A 21,537-nucleotide genomic window follows, 5' to 3' on the forward strand; every position below is an offset into this window, starting at 1 on the left:
GCTGTTTACGACTGCACCTTTATCGTGCTGCTATGTTGTGCAGTCGCCGAATGTATTGCTACAGCATACAGCACGTACACGGCAGTCTTTCCGTGAACAATACACGCACGCGTCGTGTACGTTGATCACTCCGTTTGTGGTTGTTCGCTGCATGCGTGCGTGCTAGTGCTCACAAAAACAAGAGGGCGAGCGCCACATTTTGCGCGCGTTGCAGCCCACAAGGTGCCACTTTATTGATGCGTTGTCATTGAGCTGTATGCGGGTGTGATAAGTAAGCGGTTAGAAGCTTGTGCGACTAAATTTTGCATCATTACGTATACCACTTACCACCGTCATCATTCCGCGAACAATATCGTGTAGTGGCCTGAATATTGTTGGTGTTACACTTCGGCGTTGGTTCTACCAGCAGGCTCCAGTTGAACGTAAGTTACAGTAAATGCAACCACCCACACGTTGTGTAAATGAAAAAAAAACAAGACGTCACAGAAGCACGCAACAAAAAAGCAAAAAGACCGGTGCCATGAGCACTCGGTGTTCCCAGGTGGTCTCCCTCCCAAGTACTGACCTAGCCCAATGCTGCTTAGCTTCGGGGATCGGACGAGAACCGGCGTATTCAGCATGGTATGGCCGATGCCGAGAATGTGCTGTTTACGACTGCACCTGTATCGTGCTGCTATGTTGTGCAGTCGCCGAATGTATTGCTACAGCATACAGCACGTACGCGGCAGTCTTTCCGTGAACAATACACGCATGCGTCGTGTACGTTGATCACTCCGTTTGTGGTTGTTCGCTGCATGCGTGCGTGCTAGTGCTCACAAAAACAAGAGGGCGAGCGCCACATTTTGCGCGCGTTGTAGCCCACAAGGTGCCACTTCATTGATGCGTTGTCATTGAGCTGTATGCGGGTGTGATAAGTAAGCGGTTAGAAGCTTGTGCGACTAAATTTTGCATCATTACGTATACCGCTTACCACCGTCATCATTCCGCGTACAATATCGTGTAGTGGCCTGAATATTGTTGGTGTTACACTTCGGCGTTGGCTCTACCAGCAGGCTCCAGTTGGACGTATGTTACAGAAAATGCAACCACCCACACGTTGTGCAAATGAAAAAAAAAACAAGACGTCACAGAAGCACGCAACAAAAAAGCAAAAAGAACGGTGCCATCAGCACTCGGTGTTCCCAGGTGGTCTCCCTCCCAAGTACTGACCGAGCCCAATGCTGCTTAGCTTCGGGGATCGGACGAGAACCGGCGTGTTCAGCATGGTATGGCCGATGGCGAGAATGTGCTGTTTACGACTGCACCTGTATCGTGCTGCTATGTTGTGCAGTCGCCGAATGTATTGCTACAGCATACAGCACGTACGCGGCAGCCTTTCCGTGAACAATACACGCACGCGTCGTGTACGTTGATCACTCCGTTTGTGGTTGTTCGCTGCATGCGTGCGTGCTAGTGCTCACAAAAGCAAGAGGGCGAGCGCCACATTTTGCGCGCGCTGCAGCCCACAAGGTGCCACTTTATTGATGCGTTGTCATTGAGCTGTATGCGGGTGTGATAAGTAAGCGGTTAGAAGCTTGTGCGACTAAATTTTGCATCATTACGTATACCGCTTACCACCGTCATCATTCCGCGTACAATATCGTGTAGTGGCCTGGATATTGTTGGTGTTACACTTCGGCGTTGGCTCTACCAGCAGGCTCCAGTTGAACGTAAGTTACAGTAAATGCAACCACCCAGACGTTGTGCAAATGAAAAAAAAAACAAGACGTCACAGAAGCACGCAATAAAAAAGCAAAAAAGAATGGTGCCATCAGCACTCGGTGTTCCGGGTGGTCTCCCTCCCAAGTACTGACCGAGCCCAATGCTGCTTAGCGTCGGGGATCGGACGAGAACCGGCGTATTCAGCATGGTATGGCCGATGGCGAGAATGTGCTGTTTACGACTGTACCTGTATCGTGCTGCTATGTTGTGCAGTCGCCGAATGTATTGCTACAGCATACAGCACGTACGCGGCAGTCTTTCCGTGAACAATACACGCACGCGTCGTGTACGTTGATCATTCCGTTTGTGGTTGTTCGCTGCATGCGTGCGTGCTAGTGCTCACAAAAACAAGAGGGCGAGCGCCACAATTTGCGCGCGTTGTAGCCCACAAGGTGCCACTTCATTGATGCGTTGTCATTGAGCTGTATGCGGGTGTGATAAGTAAGCGGTTAGAAGCTTGTGCGACTAAATTTTGCATCATTACGTATACCGCTTACCACCGTCATCATTCCGCGTACAATATCGTGTAGTGGCCTGAATATTGTTGGCGTTACACTTCGGCGTTGGCTCTACCAGCAGGCTCCAGTTGGACGTATGTTACAGAAAATGCAACCACCCACACGTTGTGCAAATGAAAAAAAAAGCAAGACGTCACAGAAGCACGCAATAAAAAAGCAAAAAGAACGGTGCCATCAGCTCTCGGTGTTCCCAGGTGGTCTCCCTCCCAAGTACTGACCGAGCCCAATGCTGCTTAGCTTCGGGGATCGGACGAGAACCGGCGTATTCAGCAAGGTATGGCCGATGGCGAGAATGTGCTGTTTACGACTGCACCTTTATCGTGCTGCTATGTTGTGCAGTCGCCGAATGTATTGCTACAACATACAGCACGTACGCGGCAGTCTTTCCGTGAACAATACACGCACGCGTCGTGTACGTTGATCACTCCGTTTGTGGTTGATCGCTGCATGCGTGCGTGCTAGTGCTCACAAAAACAAGAGGGCGAGCGCCACGTTTTGCGCGCGTTGCAGCCAACAAGGTGCCACTTTATTGATGCGTTGTCATTGAGCTGTATGCGGGTGTGATAAGTAAGCGGTTAGAAGCTTGTGCGACTAAATTTTGCATCATTACGTATACCACTTACCACCGTCATCATTCCGCGTACAATATCGTGTAGTGGCCTGAATATTGTTGGTGTTACACTTCGGCGTTGGCTCTACCAGCAGGCTCCAGTTGAACGTAAGTTACAGTAAATGCAGCCACCCACACGTTGTGCAAATGAAAAAAGAAAGCAAGACGTCACAGAAGCACGCAATAAAAAAGCAAAAAGAACGGTGCCATCAGCACTCGGTGTTCCCAGGTGGTCTCCCTCCCAAGTATTGACCGAGTCCAATGCTGCTTAGCTTCGGGGATCGGACGAGAACCGGCGTATTCAGCATGGTATGGCCGATGGCGAGAATGTGCTGTTTACGACTGCACCTGTATCGTGCTGCTATGTTGTGCAGTCGCCGAACGTATTGCTACAGCATACAGCACGTACGCGGCAGTCTTTCCGTGAACAATACACGCACGCGTCTTGTACGTTGATCACTGCGTTTGTGGTTGTTCGCTGCATGCGTGCGTGCTAGTGCTCACAAAAACAAGAGGGCGAGCGCCACATTTTGCGCGCGTTGTAGCCCACAAGGTGCCACTTCATTGATGCGTTGTCATTGAGCTGTATGCGGGTGTGATAAGTAAGCGGTTAGTAGCTTGTGCGACTAAATTTTGCATCATTACGTATACCGCTTACCACCGTCATCATTCCGCGTGCAATATCGTGTAGTGGCCTGAATATTGTTTGTGTTACACTTCGGCGTTGGCTCTACCAGCAGGCTCCATTTGAACGTAAGTTACAGTAAATGCAACCACCCACACGTTGTGCAAATGAAAAAAAAAAACAAGACGTCACAGAAGCACGCAACAAAAAAGCAAAAAGAACGGTGCCATCAGCACTCGGTGTTCCCAGGTGGTCTCCCTCCCAAGTACTGACCTAGCCCAATGCTGCTTAGCTTCGGGGATCGGACGAGAACCGGCGTATTCAGCATGGTATGGCCGATGGCGAGAATGTGCTGTTTACGACTGCACCTGTATCGTGCTGCTATGTTGTGCAGTCGCCGAATGTATTGCTACAGCATACAGCACGTACGCGGCAGTCTTTCCGTGAACAATACACGCACGCGTCGTGTACGTTGATCACTCCGTTTGTGGTTGTTCGCTGCATGCGTGCGTGCTAGTGCTCACAAAAACAAGAGGGCGAGCGCCACATTTTGCGCGCGTTCTAGCCCACAAGGTGCCACTTCATTGATGCGTTGTCATTGAGCTGTATGCGGGTGTGATAAGTAAGCGGTTAGAAGCTTTTGCGACTAAATTTTGCATCACTACGTATACCGCTTACCACCGTCATCATTCCGCGTACAATATCGTGTAGTGGCCTGAATATTGTTGGTGTTACACTTCGGCGTTGGCTCTACCAGCAGGCTCCAGTAGAACGTAAGTTACAGTAAATGCAACCACCCACACGTTGTGCAAATGAAAAAAAAAACAAGACGTCACAGAAGCACGCAATAAAAAAGCAAAAAGAACGGTGCCATCAGCACTTGGTGTTCCCAGGTGGTCTCCCTCCCAAGTATTGACCGAGCCCAATGCTGCTTAGCTTCGGGGATCGGACGAGAACCGGCGTATTCAGCATGGTATGGCTGATGGCGAGAATGTGCTGTTTACGACTGCACCTGTATCGTGCTGCTATGTTGTGCAGTCACCGAATGTATTGCTACAGCATACAGCACGTACGCGACAGTCTTTCCGTGAACAATACACGCACGCGTCGTGTACGTTGATCACTCCGTTTGTGGTTGTTCGCTGCATGCGTGCGTGCTAGTGCTCACAAAAACAAGAGGGCGAGCGCCACATTTTGCGCGCGTTGCAGCCCACAAGGTGCCACTTTATTGATGCGTTGTCATTGAGCTGTATGCGGGTGTGATAAGTAAGCGGTTAGAAGCTTGTGCGACTAAATTTTGCATCATTACGTATACCACTTACCACCGTCATCATTCCGCGTACAATATCGTGTAGTGGCCTGAATATTGTTGGTGTTACACTTCGGCGTTGGCTCTACCAGCAGGCTCCAGTTGAACGTAAGTTACAGTAAATGCAACCACCCACACGTTGTGCAAATGAAAAAAGAAAGCAAGACGTCACAGAAGCACGCAATAAAAAAGCAAAAAGAATGGTGCCATCAGCATTCGGTGTTCCCAGGTGGTCTCCCTCCCAAGTATAGACGACCGCACGCCAAGTTTCATCCTAGACGCCAGCGCTCGTTTCTCCCCTGGCGGAACGATTTCATCTCTAACGGGTGTAAGCTTCCGCCGCCGCTTCCCTTCACGGTCGCGCGCGCGTTCAGTTCGCGCTGCGCGCGAAACGTCTCGTGTTCGCGACGGCGTCTCTTCGGATGACCGGAAATTATTATTGTGTTGGTAACTGTCACGACAGCAATGTAAATACGAAAGGGTTCATTCCACCAGTGAAATTCTGCCGATTCACAAGAAAATGGTACGAAAAATGCAGACGACAGACATGGATTACTGCGGTGCGCCGAGCGAAGTAAACAACTGGCAAACGAAGCGACCTCGTTCATTGATCACTCCTGAGTGTATGACGGTTTTTATATGTAACCCACATGAATTTAATAATTACTCGGTACATAATCCTTTTATTCATATAAAAACTAAGTTGTTCGACGAGCGCTTGTCCTGTCTTCTTTCTCGTGTTTCGTTTGTGTGTGCGCTGCCCAAGAATGAAAACCACTTCTGTTGTATGCGCTAGCAGTGGCCGAAGCTCAGGCGTCCCGAGAAATTGAATATGTGCACGATGCATTGAACATGACCAGAGTTCGTTCCCGCTTCACCACTGCACCGATCGATCGAGTTACTGGACGATACGCGCCCGCGTCTTGGTCGCGTCGGCATTGGTGAAGCAGGAATGATTACTAATACTTTCAACTTCCGTCTCTTGAGCACTGTTAAAAAATGGCCAAGCTGTCTACATTGCTGTCTATATTCCATATTGTAGGGGACGTACTAGTTAAAGTTGTGTGCGCATGTCGTACTTGTGCTATGCAGCGATATATTTTGTTTATTTCCGCACAGTGTCGATGGAAGTCCGTTGTCGCCATCAGAGGCAACACAGATTTGTAGCAAACATATTGTGAGAAACTGCAAAAATGACTTTTTCCGGCGGCACATACTGACGATTTTTCCGGCGGCACATACGATGTCGTTTCCAATTACCTGCTCAGCGTCACTTACATGGTTAAGCAGACGCTGCCCTTTCGCCGCATTGCAGCCATAAAAATATACGTCAAGCGTACCCATCTTCTTAAAGGCAAATAGAAGCGTGTACAGTCTGTTTCACACTTAAGGGAAAACTCGGAACGTATTGCATCGCGATGCGGCAAGGAATTGAGTCGTGCGCAGGCAGCAGCTCGAGCAGCCGCAGACGCTCGAGAGGCGGAGTCGTGATCTGCGTCGTCTGCTACGGCAGCGCGCGTTGGCCGCATTGTCGGGAAGCGTGCTACTGCCAGGGGCAGTGCACCGATTTCATCGGTACTGCGGGAACTGAGCTGATATTCTTTACTAAACGTTGTGCCTCGCCAAACTCTGAACCTTCATCGGCGATAAAGGAGTTCCACAAACTTCTTTTGACAGCGTGCTTCGTTTGTTCTTTCGAATGGCCGGGGTACTGAGCGCGTGCACGTATTTCTTCACTGTGTGTGCTACCGTAATAAGCGGCGACAAGACGCACTAAGATGTGCGCGCAACGTGCTCAGTCTTTGTTTGACTCGAAAGGAAAACAAAGCACTCAACAATGATAACTGTGGGGGTCGAACACGATAAAACAAACGGATACGATTAAAGGAAAGGTTTAGGTTAAGACAATGAGCTGGAAGTGATTTTTCTCGACAATCATTCGCGGCACCAGACAGACCCTGCTCGCCGGCGGGGAATTGGACACGTCACGCTCGGAACTTCAGTTAGTATCTCGTCATGTCCCCAGCGGCAACGATGACAGCGCTCATCCTGGAAGGCAGTGAAGTGTAAAATGACTTGATCAGGGATGTGTTCATTCGCAGCACGGCTCAGTCGCTGACGATGGTGGATCGAACCCTATCCGCGGGCGACTGATAGAGGGGATGGTGCGGCAGCGATACTTTCAACGAGCCCCAGACATTTTAAATGATGTTGGCGCCCGGGGATCGAGGCGGCCACTCCAAGAGAGTGACTGCGCGCTGCTCTTCCAGCAGATCTTGCACAACACGAGCAGTGCGGATCGGCCACCTATCGCGTTTGAATATATAGTCGTCTTCCAGAAACGGGCCGTCAAGAATGTATGGAATCAGTACGTCATCTATGACTGCCCTGCAGCGATGAACTTACCTTCGAGGCGTATCAGTGGGCGTCGCACAACGCTTAGTAAAACATACTGGCTCATTTCACGCAGTAACGATGAGATCGGCGCCCTGCAACCGACAGTAGAACGCTTCCCGACAAATGCGGCCAGCGCGCGTCGCCGTAGCAGACGACGCCGTTCAAGATCCCGCCCCTCGAGCACCTGCGCGAGCTGCTGCCGCCGCCTGACTCAAGCGCTCGCCGCATCGCGATGCAATGCGCTCCGAGTTTTCCCCTAAATGTGAAACAGACTGTACTACACCCTTCGAATGAAATGTCCACGCGCGCACACGTAGGCACACACCGCGCGCCGCACGAAACGTGCCCAAACACGCGCAGTGCAGGAGGCAATCAAGGCGGTGCGAACGAGAGGTGGGAGAGGGGTACCACCCGCTAATAGAATTTTGCTTCGCATGCGGCGCTCTCAACGCCGACGCAGCAGCGCCGCTCTCGGTGCCGTTCTTGTCCATTGACCGAACCCAATGCTGCTTAGCTTCGGGGACCGGACGAGAACCGGCGTATTCAACATGGTATGGCCGATGGCGAAAATGTGCTGTTTACGACTGCACCTGTATCGTGCTGCTATGTTGTGCAGTCACCGAATGTATTGCTACAGCATACAGCACGTACGCGGCAGTCTTTCCGTGAACAATACACGCACGCGTCTTGTACGTTGATCACTCCGTTTGTGGTTGTTCGCTGCATGCGTGCGTGCTAGTGCTCACAAAAACAACAGGGCGAGCGCCACATTTTGCGCGCGTTGCAGCCCACAAGGTGCCACTTTATTGATGCGTTGTCATTGAGCTGTATGCGGGTGTGATAAGTAAGCGGTTAGAAGCTTGTGCGACTAAATTTTGCATCATTACGTATACCGCTTACCACCGTCATCATTCCGCGAACAATATCGTGTAGTGGCCTGAATATTGTTGGTGTTACACTTCGGCGTTGGCTCTACCAGCAGGCTCCAGTTGAACGTAAGTTACAGTAAATGCAACCACCCACACGTTGTGTAAATGAAAAAAAAAAACAAGACGTCACAGAAGCACGCAACAAAAAAGCAAAAAGACCGGTGCCATGAGCACTCGGTGTTCCCAGGTGGTCTCCCTCCCAAGTACTGACCTAGCCCAATGCTGCTTAGCTTCGGGGATCGGACGAGAACCGGCGTATTCAGCATGGTATGGCCGATGCCGAGAATGTGCTGTTTACGACTGCACCTGTATCGTGCTGCTATGTTGTGCAGTCGCCGAATGTATTGCTACAGCATACAGCACGTACGCGGCAGTCTTTCCGTGAACAATACACGCATGCGTCGTGTACGTTGATCACTCCGTTTGTGGTTGTTCGCTGCATGCGTGCGTGCTAGTGCTCACAAAAACAAGAGGGCGAGCGCCACATTTTGCGCGCGTTGTAGCCCACAAGGTGCCACTTCATTGATGCGTTGTCATTGAGCTGTATGCGGGTGTGATAAGTAAGCGGTTAGAAGCTTGTGCGACTAAATTTTGCATCATTACGTATACCGCTTACCACCGTCATCATTCCGCGTACAATATCGTGTAGTGGCCTGAATATTGTTGGTGTTACACTTCGGCGTTGGCGCTACCAGCAGGCTCCAGTTGGACGTATGTTACAGAAAATGCAACCACCCACACGTTGTGCAAATGAAAAAAAAGCAAGACGTCACAGAAGCACGCAATAAAAAAGCAAAAAGAACGGTGCCATCAGCTCTCGGTGTTCCCAGGTGGTCTCCCTCCCAAGTACTGACCGAGCCCAATGCTGCTTAGCTTCGGGGATCGGACGAGAACCGGCGTATTCAGCATGGTATGGCCGATGGCGAGAATGTGCTGTTTACGACTGCACCTTTATCGTGCTGCTATGTTGTGCAGTCGCCGAATGTATTGCTACAGCATACAGCACGTACGCGGCAGTCTTTCCGTGAACAATACACGCACGCGTCGTGTACGTTGATCACTCCGTTTGTGGTTGTTCGCTGCATGCGTGCGTGCTAGTGCTCACAAAAACAAGAGGGCGAGCGCCACATTTTGCGCGCGTTGCAGCCCACAAGGTGCCACTTTATTGATGCGTTGTCATTCAGCTGTATGCGGGTGTGATAAGTAAGCGGTTAGAAGCTTGTGCGACTAAATTTTGCATCATTACGTATACCACTTACCACCGTCATCATTCCGCGTACAATATTGTGTAGTGGCCTGAATATTGTTGGTGTTACACTTCGGCGTTGGCTCTACCAGCAGGCTCCAGTTGAACGTAAGTTACAGTAAATGCAACCACCCACACGTTGTGCAAATGAAAAAAGAAAGCAAGACGTCACAGAAGCACGCAATAAAAAAGCAAAAAGAACGGTGCCATCAGCACTCGGTGTTCCCAGGTGGTCTCCCTCCCAAGTATTGACCGAGCCCAATGCTGCTTAGCTTCGGGGATCGGACGAGAACCGGCGTATTCAGCATCGTATGGCCGATGGTGAAAATGTGCTGTTTACGACTGCACCTGTATCGTGCTGCTATGTTGTGCAGTCACCGAATGTATTGCTACAGCATACAGCACGTGCGCGGCAGTCTTTCCGTGAACAATACACGCACGCGTCTTTTACGTTGATCACTCCGTTTGTGGTTGTTCGCTGCATGCGTGCGTGCTAGTGCTCACAAAAACAAGAGGGCGAGCGCCACATTTTGCGCGCGTTGTAGCCCACAAGGTGCCACTTCATTGATGCGTTGTCATTGAGCTGTATGCGGGTGTGATAAGTAAGCGGTTAGAAGCTTGTGCGACTAAATTTTGCATCATTACGTATACCGCTTACCACCGTCATCATTCCGCGTACAATATCGTGTAGTGGCCTGAATATTGTTGGTGTTACACTTCGGCGTTGGCTCTACCAGCAGGCTCCAGTTGGACGTATGTTACAGAAAATGCAACCACCCACACGTTGTGCAAATGAAAAAGAAAGCAAGACGTCACAGAAGCACGCAATAAAAAAGCAAAAAGAACGGTGCCATCAGCTCTCGGTGTTCCCAGGTGGTCTCCCTCCCAAGTACTGACCGAGCCCAATGCTGCTTAGCTTCGCGGATCGGACGAGAACCGGCGTATTCAGCATGGTATGGCCGATGGCGAAAATCTGCTGTTTACGACTGCACCTGTATCGTGCTGCTATGTAGTGCAGTCACCGAATGTATTGCTACAGCATACAGCACGTACGCGGCAGTCTTTCCTTGAACAATACACGCACGCGTCGTGTACGTTGATCACTCCGTTTGTGGTTGTTCGCTGCAGGCGTGCGTGCGAGTGCTCACAAAAACAAGAGGGCGAGCGCCACATTTTGCGCGCGTTGCAGCCCACAAGGTGCCACTTTATTGATGCGTTGTCATTGAGCTGTATGCGGGTGTGATAAGTAAGCGGTTAGAAGCTTGTGCGACTAAATTTTGCATCATTACGTATACCGCTTACCACCGTCATCATTCCGCGTACAATATCGTGTAGTGGCCTGAATATTGTTGGTGTTACACTTCGGCGTTGGCTCTACCAGCAGGCTCCAGTTGGACGTATGTTACAGAAAATGCAACCACCCACACGTTGTGCAAATGAAAAAAAAGCAAGACGTCACAGAAGCACGCAATAAAAAAGCAAAAAGAACGGTGCCATCAGCTCTCGGTGTTCCCAGGTGGTCTCCCTCCCAAGTACTGACCGAGCCCAATGCTGCTTAGCTTCGGGGATCGGACGAGAACCGGCGTATTCAGCATGGTATGGCCGATGGCGAGAATGTGCTGTTTACGACTGCACCTTTATCGTGCTGCTATGTTGTGCAGTCGCCGAATGTATTGCTACAGCATAGAGCACGTACGCGGCAGTCTTTCCGTGAACAATACACGCACGCGTCGTGTACGTTGATCACTCCGTTTGTGGTTGTTCGCTGCATGCGTGCGTGCTAGTGCTCACAAAAACAAGAGGGCGAGCGCCACATTTTGCGCGCGTTGCAGCCCACAAGGTGCCACTTTATTGATGCGTTGTCATTCAGCTGTATGCGGGTGTGATAAGTAAGCGGTTAGAAGCTTGTGCGACTAAATTTTGCATCATTACGTATACCACTTACCACCGTCATCATTCCGCGTACAATATTGTGTAGTGGCCTGAATATTGTTGGTGTTACACTTCGGCGTTGGCTCTACCAGCAGGCTCCAGTTGAACGTAAGTTACAGTAAATGCAACCACCCACACGTTGTGCAAATGAAAAAAGAAAGCAAGACGTCACAGAAGCACGCAATAAAAAAGCAAAAAGAACGGTGCCATCAGCACTCGGTGTTCCCAGGTGGTCTCCCTCCCAAGTATTGACAGAGCCCAATGCTGCTTAGCTTCGGGGATCGGACGAGAACCGGCGTATTCAGCATCGTATGGCCGATGGTGAAAATGTGCTGTTTACGACTGCACCTGTATCGTGCTGCTATGTTGTGCAGTCACCGAATGTATTGCTACAGCATACAGCACGTGCGCGGCAGTCTTTCCGTGAACAATACACGCACGCGTCTTGTACGTTGATCACTCCGTTTGTGGTTGTTCGCTGCATGCGTGCGTGCTAGTGCTCACAAAAACAAGAGGGCGAGCGCCACATTTTGCGCGCGTTGTAGCCCACAAGGTGCCACTTCATTGATGCGTTGTCATTGAGCTGTATGCGGGTGTGATAAGTAAGCGGTTAGAAGCTTGTGCGACTAAATTTTGCATCATTACGTATACCGCTTACCACCGTCATCATTCCGCGTACAATATCGTGTAGTGGCCTGAATATTGTTGGTGTTACACTTCGGCGTTGGCTCTACCAGCAGGCTCCAGTTGGACGTATGTTACAGAAAATGCAACCACCCACACGTTGTGCAAATGAAAAAAAAAGCAAGACGTCACAGAAGCACGCAATAAAAAAGCAAAAAGAACGGTGCCATCAGCTCTCGGTGTTCCCAGGTGGTCTCCCTCCCAAGTACTGACCGAGCCCAATGCTGCTTAGCTTCGCGGATCGGACGAGAACCGGCGTATTCAGCATGGTATGGCCGATGGCGAAAATCTGCTGTTTACGACTGCACCTGTATCGTGCTGCTATGTAGTGCAGTCACCGAATGTATTGCTACAGCATACAGCACGTACGCGGCAGTCTTTCCTTGAACAATACACGCACGCGTCGTGTACGTTGATCACTCCGTTTGTGGTTGTTCGCTGCTTGCGTGCGTGCTAGTGCTCACAAAAACAAGAGGGCGAGCGCCACATTTTGCGCGCGTTGTAGCCCACAAGGTGCCACTTCATTGATGCGTTGTCATTGAGCTGTATGCGGGTGTGATAAGTAAGCGGTTAGAAGCTTTTGCGACTAAATTTTGCATCATTACGTATACCGCTTACCACCGTCATCATTCCGCGTACAATATCGTGTAGTGGCCTGAATATTGTTGGTGTTACACTTCGGCGTTGGCTCTACCAGCAGGCTCCAGTTGGACGTATGTTACAGAAAATGCAACCACCCACACGTTGTGCAAATGAAAAAAAAGCAAGACGTCACAGAAGCATGCAATAAAAAAGCAAAAAGAACGGTGCCATCAGCTCTCGGTGTTCCCAGGTGGTCTCCCTCCCAAGTACTGACCGAGCCCAATGCTGCTTAGCTTCGGGGATCGGACGAGAACCGGCGTATTCAGCATGGTATGGCCGATGGCGAGAATGTGCTGTTTACGACTGCACCTTTATCGTGCTGCTATGTTGTGCAGTCGCCGAATGTATTGCTACAGCATACAGCACGTACGCGGCAGTCTTTCCGTGAACAATACACGCACGCGTCGTGTACGTTGATCACTCCGTTTGTGGTTGTTCGCTGCAGGCGTGCGTGCGAGTGCTCACAAAAACAAGAGGGCGAGCGCCACATTTTGCGCGCGTTGCAGCCCACAAGGTGCCACTTTATTGATGCGTTGTCATTGAGCTGTATGCGGGTGTGATAAGTAAGCGGTTAGAAGCTTGTGCGACTAAATTTTGCATTAATACGTGTACCACTTACCACCGTCATCATTCCGCGTACAATATCGTGTAGTGGCCTGAATATTGTTGGAGTTACACTTCGGCGTTGGCTCTACCAGCAGGCTCCAGTTGAACGTAAGTTACAGTAAATGCAGCCACCCACACGTTGTGCAAATGAAAAAAAAAACAAGACGTCACAGAAGCACGCAACAAAAAAGCAAAAAGAACGGTGCCATCAGCACTCGGTGTTCCCAGGTGGTCTCCCTCCCAAGTACTGACCGAGCCCAATGCTGCTTAGCTTCGGGATCGGACGAGAACCGGCGTATTCAGCATGGTATGGCCGATGGCGAGAATGTGCTGTTTACGACTGCACCTGTATCGTGCTGCTATGTTGTGCAGTCGCCGAATGTATTGCTACAGCATACAGCACGTACGCGGCAGTCTTTCCGTGAACAATACACGCACGCGTCGTGTACGTTGATCACTCCGTTTGTGGTTGTTCGCTGCATGCGTGCGTGCTAGTGCTCACAAAAGCAAGAGGGCGAGCGCCACATTTTGCGCGCGTTGTAGCCCACAAGGTGCCACTTCATTGATGCGTTGTCATTGAGCTGTATGCGGGTGTGATAAGTAAGCGGTTAGAAGCTTGTGCGACTAAATTTTGCATCATTACGTATACCGCTTACCACCGTCATCATTCCGCGTACAATATCGTGTAGTGGCCTGAATATTGTTGGTGTTACACTTCGGCGTTGGCTCTACCAGCAGGCTCCAGTTGGACGTATGTTACAGAAAATGCAACCACCCACACGTTGTGCAAATGAAAAAAAAAGCAAGACGTCACAGAAGCACGCAATAAAAAAGCAAAAAGAACGGTGCCATCAGCTCTCGGTGTTCCCAGGTGGTCTCCCTCCCAAGTACTGACCGAGCCCAACGCTGCTTAGCTTCGCGGATCGGACGAGAACCGGCGTATTCAGCATGGTATGGCCGATGGCGAAAATCTGCTGTTTACGACTGCACCTGTATCGTGCTGCTATGTAGTGCAGTCACCGAATGTATTGCTACAGCATACAGCACGTACGCGGCAGTCTTTCCTTGAACAATACACGCACGCGTCGTGTACGTTGATCACTCCGTTTGTGGTTGTTCGCTGCTTGCGTGCGTGCTAGTGCTCACAAAAGCAAGAGGGCGAGCGCCACATTTTGCGCGCGTTGTAGCCCACAAGGTGCCACTTCATTGATGCATTGTCATTGAGCTGTATGCGGGTGTGATAAGTAAGCGGTTAGAAGCTTTTGCGACTAAATTTTGCATTAATACGTGTACCACTTACCACCGTCATCATTCCGCGTACAATATCGTGTAGTGGCCTGAATATTGTTGGAGTTACACTTCGGCGTTGGCTCTACCAGCAGGCTCCAGTTGAACGTAAGTTACAGTAAATGCAGCCACCCACACGTTGTGCAAATGAAAAAAAAAACAAGACGTCACAGAAGCACGCAACAAAAAAGCAAAAAGAACGGTGCCATCAGCACTCGGTGTTCCCAGGTGGTCTCCCTCCCAAGTACTGACCGAGCCCAATGCTGCTTAGCTTCGGGGATCGGACGAGAACCGGCGTATTCAGCATGGTATGGCCGATGGCGAGAATGTGCTGTTTACGACTGCACCTGTATCGTGCTGCTATGTTGTGCAGTCGCCGAATGTATTGCTACAGCATACAGCACGTACGCGGCAGTCTTTCCGTGAACAATACACGCACGCGTCGTGTACGTTGATCACTCCGTTTGTGGTTGTTCGCTGCATGCGTGCGTGCTAGTGCTCACAAAAGCAAGAGGGCGAGCGCCACATTTTGCGCGCGTTGTAGCCCACAAGGTGCCACTTCATTGATGCGTTGTCATTGAGCTGTATGCGGGTGTGATAAGTAAGCGGTTAGAAGCTTGTGCGACTAAATTTTGCATCATTACGTATACCGCTTACCACCGTCATCATTCCGCGTACAATATCGTGTAGTGGCCTGAATATTGTTGGTGTTACACTTCGGCGTTGGCTCTACCAGCAGGCTCCAGTTGGACGTATGTTACTGAAAATGCAACCACCCACACGTTGTGCAAATGAAAAAAAAAAGCAAGACGTCACAGAAGCACGCAATAAAAAAGCAAAAAGAACGGTGCCATCAGCTCTCGGTGTTCCCAGGTGGTCTCCCTCCCAAGTACTGACCGAGCCCAATGCTGCTTAGCTTCGGGGATCGGACGAGAACCGGCGTATTCAGCATGGTATGGCCGATGGCGAGAATGTGCTGTTTACGACTGCACCTTTATCGTGCTGCTATGTTGTGCAGTCGCCGAATGTATTGCTACAGCATACAGCACGTACGCGGCAGTCTTTCCGTGAACAATACACGCACGCGTCGTGTACGTTGATCACTCCGTTTGTGGTTGTTCGCTGCAGGCGTGCGTGCGAGTGCTCACAAAAACAAGAGGGCGAGCGCCACATTTTGCGCGCGTTGCAGCCCACAAGGTGCCACTTTATTGATGCGTTGTCATTGAGCTGTATGCGGGTGTGATAAGTAAGCGGTTAGAAGCTTGTGCGACTAAATTTTGCATTAATACGTGTACCACTTACCACCGTCATCATTCCGCGTACAATATCGTGTAGTGGCCTGAATATTGTTGGAGTTACACTTCGGCGTTGGCTCTACCAGCAGGCTCCAGTTGAACGTAAGTTACAGTAAATGCAGCCACCCACACGTTGTGCAAATGAAAAAAAAACAAGACGTCACAGAAGCACGCAACAAAAAAGCAAAAAGAACGGTGCCATCAGCACTCGGTGTTCCCAGGTGGTCTCCCTCCCAAGTACTGACCGAGCCCAATGCTGCTTAGCTTCGGGGATCGGACGAGAACCGGCGTATTCAGCATGGTATGGCCGATGGCGAGAATGTGCTGTTTACGACTGTACCTGTATCGTGCTGCTATGTTGTGCAGTCGCCGAATGTATTGCTACAGCATACAGCACGTACGCGGCAGTCTTTCCGTGAACAATACACGCACGCGTCGTGTACGTTGATCACTCCGTTTGTGGTTGTTCGCTGCATGCGTGCGTGCTAGTGCTCACAAAAACAAGAGGGCGAGCGCCACATTTTGCGCGCGTTGTAGCCCACAAGGTGCCACTTCATTGATGCGTTGTCATTGAGCTGTATGCGGGTGTGATAAGTAAGCGGTTAGAAGCTTGTGCGACTAAATTTTGCATCATTACGTATACCGCTTACCACCGTCATCATTCCGCGTACAATATCGTGTAGTGGCCTGAATATTGTTGGTGTTACACTTCGGCGTTGGCTCTACCAGCAGGCTCCAGTTGGACGTATGTTACAGAAAATGCAACCACCCACACGTTGTGCAAATGAAAAAAAAGCAAGACGTCACAGAAGCACGCAATAAAAAAGCAAAAAGAACGGTGCCATCAGCTCTCGGTGTTCACAGGTGGTCTCCCTCCCAAGTACTGACCGAGCCCAATGCTGCTTAGCTTCGGGGATCGGACGAGAACCGGCGTATTCAGCAAGGTATGGCCGATGGCGAGAATGTGCTGTTTACGACGGCACCTTTATCGCGCTGCTATGTTGTGCAGTCGCCGAATGTATTGCTACAGCATACAGCACGTACGCGGCACTCTTTCCGTGAACAATACACGCACGCGTCGTGTACGTTGATCACTCCGTTTGTGGTTGATCGCTGCATGCGTGCGTGCTAGTGCTCACAAAAACAAGAGGGCGAGCGCCACGTTTTGCGCGCGTTGCAGCCAACAAGGTGCCACTTTATTGATGCGTTGTCATTGAGCTGTATGCGGGTGTGATAAGTAAGCGGTTAGAAGCTTGTGCGACTAAATTTTGCATCATTACGTATACCACTTACCACCGTCATCATTCCGCGTACAATATCGTGTAGTGGCCTGAATATTGTTGGTGTTACACTTCGGCGTTGGCTCTACCAGCAGGCTCCAGTTGAACGTAAGTTACAGTAAATGCAGCCACCCACACGTTGTGCAAATGAAAAAAGAAAGCAAGACGTCACAGAAGCACGCAATAAAAAAGCAAAAAGAACGGTGCCATCAGCACTCGGTGTTCCCAGGTGGTCTCCCTCCCAAGTATTGACCGAGCCCAATGCTGCTTAGCTTCGGGGATCGGACGAGAACCGGCGTATTCAGCATGGTATGGCCGATGGCGAGAATGTGCTGTTTACGACTGCACCTGTATCGTGCTGCTATGTTGTGCAGTCGCCGAATGTATTGCTACAGCATACAGCACGTACGCGGCAGTCTTTCCGTGAACAATACACGCACGCGTCTTGTACGTTGATCACTGCGTTTGTGGTTGTTCGCTGCATGCGTGCGTGCTAGTGCTCACAAAAACAAGAGGGCGAGCGCCACATTTTGCGCGCCTTGTAGCCCACAAGGTGCCACTTCATTGATGCGTTGTCATTGAGCTGTATGCGGGTGTGATAAGTAAGCGGTTAGAAGCTTGTGCGACTAAATTTTGCATCATTACGTATACCGCTTACCACCGTCATCATTCCGCGTACAATATCGTGTAGTGGCCTGAATATTGTTGGTGTTACACTTCGGCGTTGGCTCTACCAGCAGGCTCCAGTTGGACGTAAGTTACAGTAAATGCAACCACCCACACGTTGTGCAAATGAAAAAAAAACAAGACGTCACAGAAGCACGCAACAAAAAAGCAAAAAGAACGGTGCCATCAGCACTCGGTGTTCCCAGGTGGTCTCCCTCCCAAGTACTGACCGAGCCCAATGCTGCTTAGCTTCGGGGATCGGACGAGAACCGGCGTATTCAGCATGGTATGGCCGATGGCGAGAATGTGCTGTTACGACTGCACCTGTATCGTGCTGCTATGTTGTGCAGTCGCCGAATGTATTGCTACAGCATACAGCACGTACGCGGCAGTCTTTCCGTGAACAATACACGCACGCGTCGTGTACGTTGATCACTCCGTTTGTGGTTGTTCGCTGCATGCGTGCGTGCTAGTGCTCACAAAAGCAAGAGGGCGAGCGCCACATTTTGCGCGCGTTGTAGCTCACAAGGTGCCACTTCATTGATGCGTTGTCATTGAGCTGTAAGCGGGTGTGATAAGTAAGCGGTTAGAAGCTTGTGCGACTAAATTTTGCATCATTACGTATACCGCTTACCACCGTCATCATTCCGCGTGCAATATCGTGTAGTGGCCTGAATATTGTTTGTGTTACACTTCGGCGTTGGCTCTACCAGCAGGCTCCATTTGAACGTAAGTTACAGTAAATGCAACCACCCACACGTTGTGCAAATGAAAAAAAAACAAGACGTCACAGAAGCACGCAACAAAAAAGCAAAAAGAATGGTGCCATCAGCACTCGGTGTTCCCAGGTGGTCTCCCTCCCAAGTACTGACCTAGCCCAATGCTGCTTAGCTTCGGGGATCGGACGAGAACCGGCGTATTCAGCATGGTATGGCCGATGGCGAGAATGTGCTGTTTACGACTGTACCTGTATCGTGCTGCTATGTTGTGCAGTCGCCGAATGTATTGCTACAGCATACAGCACGTACGCGGCAGTCTTTCCGTGAACAATACACGCACGCGTCGTGTACGTTGATCACTCCGTTTGTGGTAGTTCGCTGCATGCGTGCTTGCTAGTGCTCACAAAAACAAGAGGGCGAGCGCCACATTTTGCGCGCGTTGTAGCCCACAAGGTGCCACTTCATTGATGCGTTGTCATTGAGCTGTATGCGGGTGTGATAAGTAAGCGGTTAGAAGCTTGTGCGACTAAATTTTGCATCATTACGTATACCGCTTACCACCGTCATCATTCCGCGTACAATATCGTGTAGTGGCCTGAATATTGTTGGTGTCACACTTCGGCGTTGGCTCTACCAGCAGGCTCCAGTTGGACGTATGTTACAGAAAATGCAACCACCCACACGTTGTGCAAATGAAAAAAAAGCAAGACGTCACAGAAGCACGCAATAAAAAAGCAAAAAGAACGGTGCCATCAGCTCTCTGTGTTCACAGGTGGTCTCCCTCCCAAGTACTGACCGAGCCCAATGCTGCTTAGCTTCGGGGATCGGACGAGAACCGGCGTATTCAGCAAGGTATGGCCGATGGCGAGAATGTGCTGTTTACGACTGCACCTTTATCGTGCTGCTATGTTGTGCAGTCGCCGAATGTATTGCTACAGCATACAGCACGTACGCGGCAGTCTTTCCGTGAACAATACACGCACGCGTCGTGTACGTTGATCACTCCGTTTGTGGTTGATCGCTGCATGCGTGCGTGCTAGTGCTCACAAAAACAAGAGGGCGAGCGCCACGTTTTGCGCGCGTTGCAGCCAACAAGGTGCCACTTTATTGATGCGTTGTCATTGAGCTGTATGCGGGTGTGATAAGTAAGCGGTTAGAAGCTTGTGCGACTAAATTTTGCATCATTACGTATACCGCTTACCACCGTCATCATTCCGCGTGCAATATCGTGTAGTGGCCTGAATATTGTTTGTGTTACACTTCGGCGTTGGCTCTACCAGCAGGCTCCATTTGAACGTAAGTTACAGTAAATGCAACCACCCACACGTTGTGCAAATGAAAAAAAAAACAAGACGTCACAGAAGCACGCAACAAAAAAGCAAAAAGAACGGTGCCATCAGCACTCGGTGTTCCCAGGTGGTCTCCCTCACAAGTACTGACCTAGCCCAATGCTGCTTAGCTTCGGGGATCGGACGAGAACCGGCGTATTCAGCATGGTATGGCCGATGGCGAGAATGTGCTGTTTACGACTGCACCTGTATCGTGCTGCTATGTTGTGCAGTCGCCGAATGTATTGCTACAGCATACAGCACGTACGCGGCAGTCTTTCCGTGAACAATGCACGCACGCGTCGTGTACGTTGATCACTCCGTTTGTGGTTGTTCGCTGAATGCGTGCGTGCTAGTGCTCACAAAAGCAAGAGGGCGAGCGCCACATTTTGCGCGCGTTGCAGCCCACAAGGTGCCACTTTATTGATGCGTTGTCATTGAGCTGTATGCGGGTGTGATAAGTGAGCGGTTAGAAGCTTGTGCGACTAAATTTTGCATCATTACGTATACCGCTTACCACCGTCATCATTCCGCGTACAATATCGTGTAGTGGCCTGAATATTGTTGGTGTTACACTTCGGCGTTGGCTCTACCAGCAGGCTCCAGTTGAACGTAAGTTACAGTAAATGCAACCACCTACACGTTGTGCAAATGAAAAAAAAACAAGACGTCACAGAAGCACGCAATAAAAAAGCAAAAAGAACGGTGCCATCAGCACTTGGTGTTCCCAGGTGGTCTCCCTCCCAAGTATTGACCGAGCCCAATGCTGCTTAGCTTCCGGGATCGGACGAGAACCGGCGTATTCAGCATGGTATGGCTGATGGCGAGAATGTGCTGTTTACGACTGCACCTGTATCGTGCTACTATGTTGTGCAGTCACCGAATGTATTGCTACAGCATACAGCACGTACGCGACAGTCTTTCCGTGAACAATACACGCACGCGTCGTGTACGTTGATCACTCCGTTTGTGGTTCTTCGCTGCATGCGTGCGTGCTAGTGCTCACAAAAACAAGAGGGCGAGCGCCACATTTTGCGCGCGTTGTAGCCCACAAGGTGCCACTTCATTGATGCGTTGTCATTGAGCTGTATGCGGGTGTGATAAGTAAGCGGTTAGAAGCTTGTGCGACTAAATTTTGCATCATTACGTATACCGCTTACCACCGTCATCATTCCGCGTACAATATCGTGTAGTGGCCTGAATATTGTTGGTGTTACACTTCGGCGTTGGCTCTACCAGCAGGCTCCAGTTGGACGTATGTTACAGAAAATGCAACCACCCACACGTTGTGCAAATGAAAAAAAGCAAGACGTCACAGAAGCACGCAATAAAAAAGCAAAAAGAACGGTGCCATCAGCTCTCGGTGTTCCCAGGTGGTCTCCCTCCCAAGTACTGACCTAGCCCAATGCTGCTTAGCTTCGGGGATCGGACGAGAACCGGCGTATTCAGCATGGTATGGCCGATGGCGAGAATGTGCTGTTTACGACTGTACCTGTATCGTGCTGCTATGTTGTGCAGTCGCCGAATGTATTGCTACAGCATACAGCACGTACGCGGCAGTCTTTCCGTGAACAATACACGCACGCGTCGTGTACGTTGATCACTCCGTTTGTGGTAGTTCGCTGCATGCGTGCTTGCTAGTGCTCACAAAAACAAGAGGGCGAGCGCCACATTTTGCGCGCGTTGTAGCCCACAAGGTGCCA

General features: G+C 50.3%; 13 non-coding genes and 15 pseudogenes across 13 annotated transcripts; all 28 read right to left on the reverse strand.

Annotated features, from left to right (window-relative positions):
• Window positions 1-516: 516 nt before the first annotated feature.
• LOC142561983 (5S ribosomal RNA) lies at window positions 517-635 on the reverse strand (annotated as a pseudogene).
• Window positions 636-1,160: 525 nt separating this feature from the next.
• On the reverse strand, window positions 1,161-1,279 carry LOC142562748 (5S ribosomal RNA). The gene has a single exon (XR_012824062.1). It is a non-coding gene; the product is annotated as a 5S ribosomal RNA (ribosomal RNA).
• Window positions 1,280-1,805: 526 nt separating this feature from the next.
• On the reverse strand, window positions 1,806-1,923 carry LOC142562333 (5S ribosomal RNA; annotated as a pseudogene).
• A 525-nt stretch (window positions 1,924-2,448) lies between these two features.
• LOC142561325 (5S ribosomal RNA) lies at window positions 2,449-2,567 on the reverse strand (annotated as a pseudogene).
• Window positions 2,568-3,093: 526 nt separating this feature from the next.
• LOC142561729 (5S ribosomal RNA) lies at window positions 3,094-3,212 on the reverse strand (annotated as a pseudogene).
• A 526-nt stretch (window positions 3,213-3,738) lies between these two features.
• Window positions 3,739-3,857, reverse strand: LOC142562633 (5S ribosomal RNA). The gene has a single exon (XR_012823952.1). It is a non-coding gene; the product is annotated as a 5S ribosomal RNA (ribosomal RNA).
• A 525-nt stretch (window positions 3,858-4,382) lies between these two features.
• LOC142561219 (5S ribosomal RNA) lies at window positions 4,383-4,501 on the reverse strand. Its single transcript, XR_012823743.1, has one exon. It is a non-coding gene; the product is annotated as a 5S ribosomal RNA (ribosomal RNA).
• Window positions 4,502-8,311: 3,810 nt separating this feature from the next.
• LOC142561984 (5S ribosomal RNA) lies at window positions 8,312-8,430 on the reverse strand (annotated as a pseudogene).
• A 524-nt stretch (window positions 8,431-8,954) lies between these two features.
• On the reverse strand, window positions 8,955-9,073 carry LOC142561126 (5S ribosomal RNA). The gene has a single exon (XR_012823654.1). It is a non-coding gene; the product is annotated as a 5S ribosomal RNA (ribosomal RNA).
• Window positions 9,074-9,599: 526 nt separating this feature from the next.
• LOC142562338 (5S ribosomal RNA) lies at window positions 9,600-9,718 on the reverse strand (annotated as a pseudogene).
• A 525-nt stretch (window positions 9,719-10,243) lies between these two features.
• LOC142562198 (5S ribosomal RNA) lies at window positions 10,244-10,362 on the reverse strand (annotated as a pseudogene).
• Window positions 10,363-10,886: 524 nt separating this feature from the next.
• LOC142561127 (5S ribosomal RNA) lies at window positions 10,887-11,005 on the reverse strand. The gene has a single exon (XR_012823655.1). It is a non-coding gene; the product is annotated as a 5S ribosomal RNA (ribosomal RNA).
• Window positions 11,006-11,531: 526 nt separating this feature from the next.
• On the reverse strand, window positions 11,532-11,650 carry LOC142562526 (5S ribosomal RNA; annotated as a pseudogene).
• A 525-nt stretch (window positions 11,651-12,175) lies between these two features.
• LOC142562199 (5S ribosomal RNA) lies at window positions 12,176-12,294 on the reverse strand (annotated as a pseudogene).
• A 524-nt stretch (window positions 12,295-12,818) lies between these two features.
• Window positions 12,819-12,937, reverse strand: LOC142561128 (5S ribosomal RNA). The gene has a single exon (XR_012823656.1). It is a non-coding gene; the product is annotated as a 5S ribosomal RNA (ribosomal RNA).
• Window positions 12,938-13,462: 525 nt separating this feature from the next.
• On the reverse strand, window positions 13,463-13,580 carry LOC142561533 (5S ribosomal RNA; annotated as a pseudogene).
• Window positions 13,581-14,105: 525 nt separating this feature from the next.
• On the reverse strand, window positions 14,106-14,224 carry LOC142562342 (5S ribosomal RNA; annotated as a pseudogene).
• A 525-nt stretch (window positions 14,225-14,749) lies between these two features.
• LOC142562648 (5S ribosomal RNA) lies at window positions 14,750-14,868 on the reverse strand. Its single transcript, XR_012823967.1, has one exon. It is a non-coding gene; the product is annotated as a 5S ribosomal RNA (ribosomal RNA).
• Window positions 14,869-15,394: 526 nt separating this feature from the next.
• LOC142561129 (5S ribosomal RNA) lies at window positions 15,395-15,513 on the reverse strand. Its single transcript, XR_012823657.1, has one exon. It is a non-coding gene; the product is annotated as a 5S ribosomal RNA (ribosomal RNA).
• A 524-nt stretch (window positions 15,514-16,037) lies between these two features.
• On the reverse strand, window positions 16,038-16,156 carry LOC142562649 (5S ribosomal RNA). The gene has a single exon (XR_012823968.1). It is a non-coding gene; the product is annotated as a 5S ribosomal RNA (ribosomal RNA).
• A 524-nt stretch (window positions 16,157-16,680) lies between these two features.
• On the reverse strand, window positions 16,681-16,799 carry LOC142561718 (5S ribosomal RNA; annotated as a pseudogene).
• Window positions 16,800-17,325: 526 nt separating this feature from the next.
• On the reverse strand, window positions 17,326-17,444 carry LOC142561335 (5S ribosomal RNA; annotated as a pseudogene).
• Window positions 17,445-17,968: 524 nt separating this feature from the next.
• LOC142562650 (5S ribosomal RNA) lies at window positions 17,969-18,087 on the reverse strand. Its single transcript, XR_012823969.1, has one exon. It is a non-coding gene; the product is annotated as a 5S ribosomal RNA (ribosomal RNA).
• Window positions 18,088-18,610: 523 nt separating this feature from the next.
• On the reverse strand, window positions 18,611-18,729 carry LOC142562644 (5S ribosomal RNA). The gene has a single exon (XR_012823963.1). It is a non-coding gene; the product is annotated as a 5S ribosomal RNA (ribosomal RNA).
• Window positions 18,730-19,253: 524 nt separating this feature from the next.
• LOC142562330 (5S ribosomal RNA) lies at window positions 19,254-19,372 on the reverse strand (annotated as a pseudogene).
• A 525-nt stretch (window positions 19,373-19,897) lies between these two features.
• LOC142562893 (5S ribosomal RNA) lies at window positions 19,898-20,016 on the reverse strand. Its single transcript, XR_012824204.1, has one exon. It is a non-coding gene; the product is annotated as a 5S ribosomal RNA (ribosomal RNA).
• Window positions 20,017-20,540: 524 nt separating this feature from the next.
• LOC142561988 (5S ribosomal RNA) lies at window positions 20,541-20,659 on the reverse strand (annotated as a pseudogene).
• Window positions 20,660-21,182: 523 nt separating this feature from the next.
• On the reverse strand, window positions 21,183-21,301 carry LOC142562938 (5S ribosomal RNA). Its single transcript, XR_012824248.1, has one exon. It is a non-coding gene; the product is annotated as a 5S ribosomal RNA (ribosomal RNA).
• Between the last annotated feature and the right edge of the window lie 236 nt (window positions 21,302-21,537).

This window comes from Dermacentor variabilis, chromosome 10 (genome assembly GCF_050947875.1).
Source record: "Dermacentor variabilis isolate Ectoservices chromosome 10, ASM5094787v1, whole genome shotgun sequence".
Taxonomy (NCBI): Eukaryota; Metazoa; Arthropoda; class Arachnida; order Ixodida; family Ixodidae; genus Dermacentor; species Dermacentor variabilis.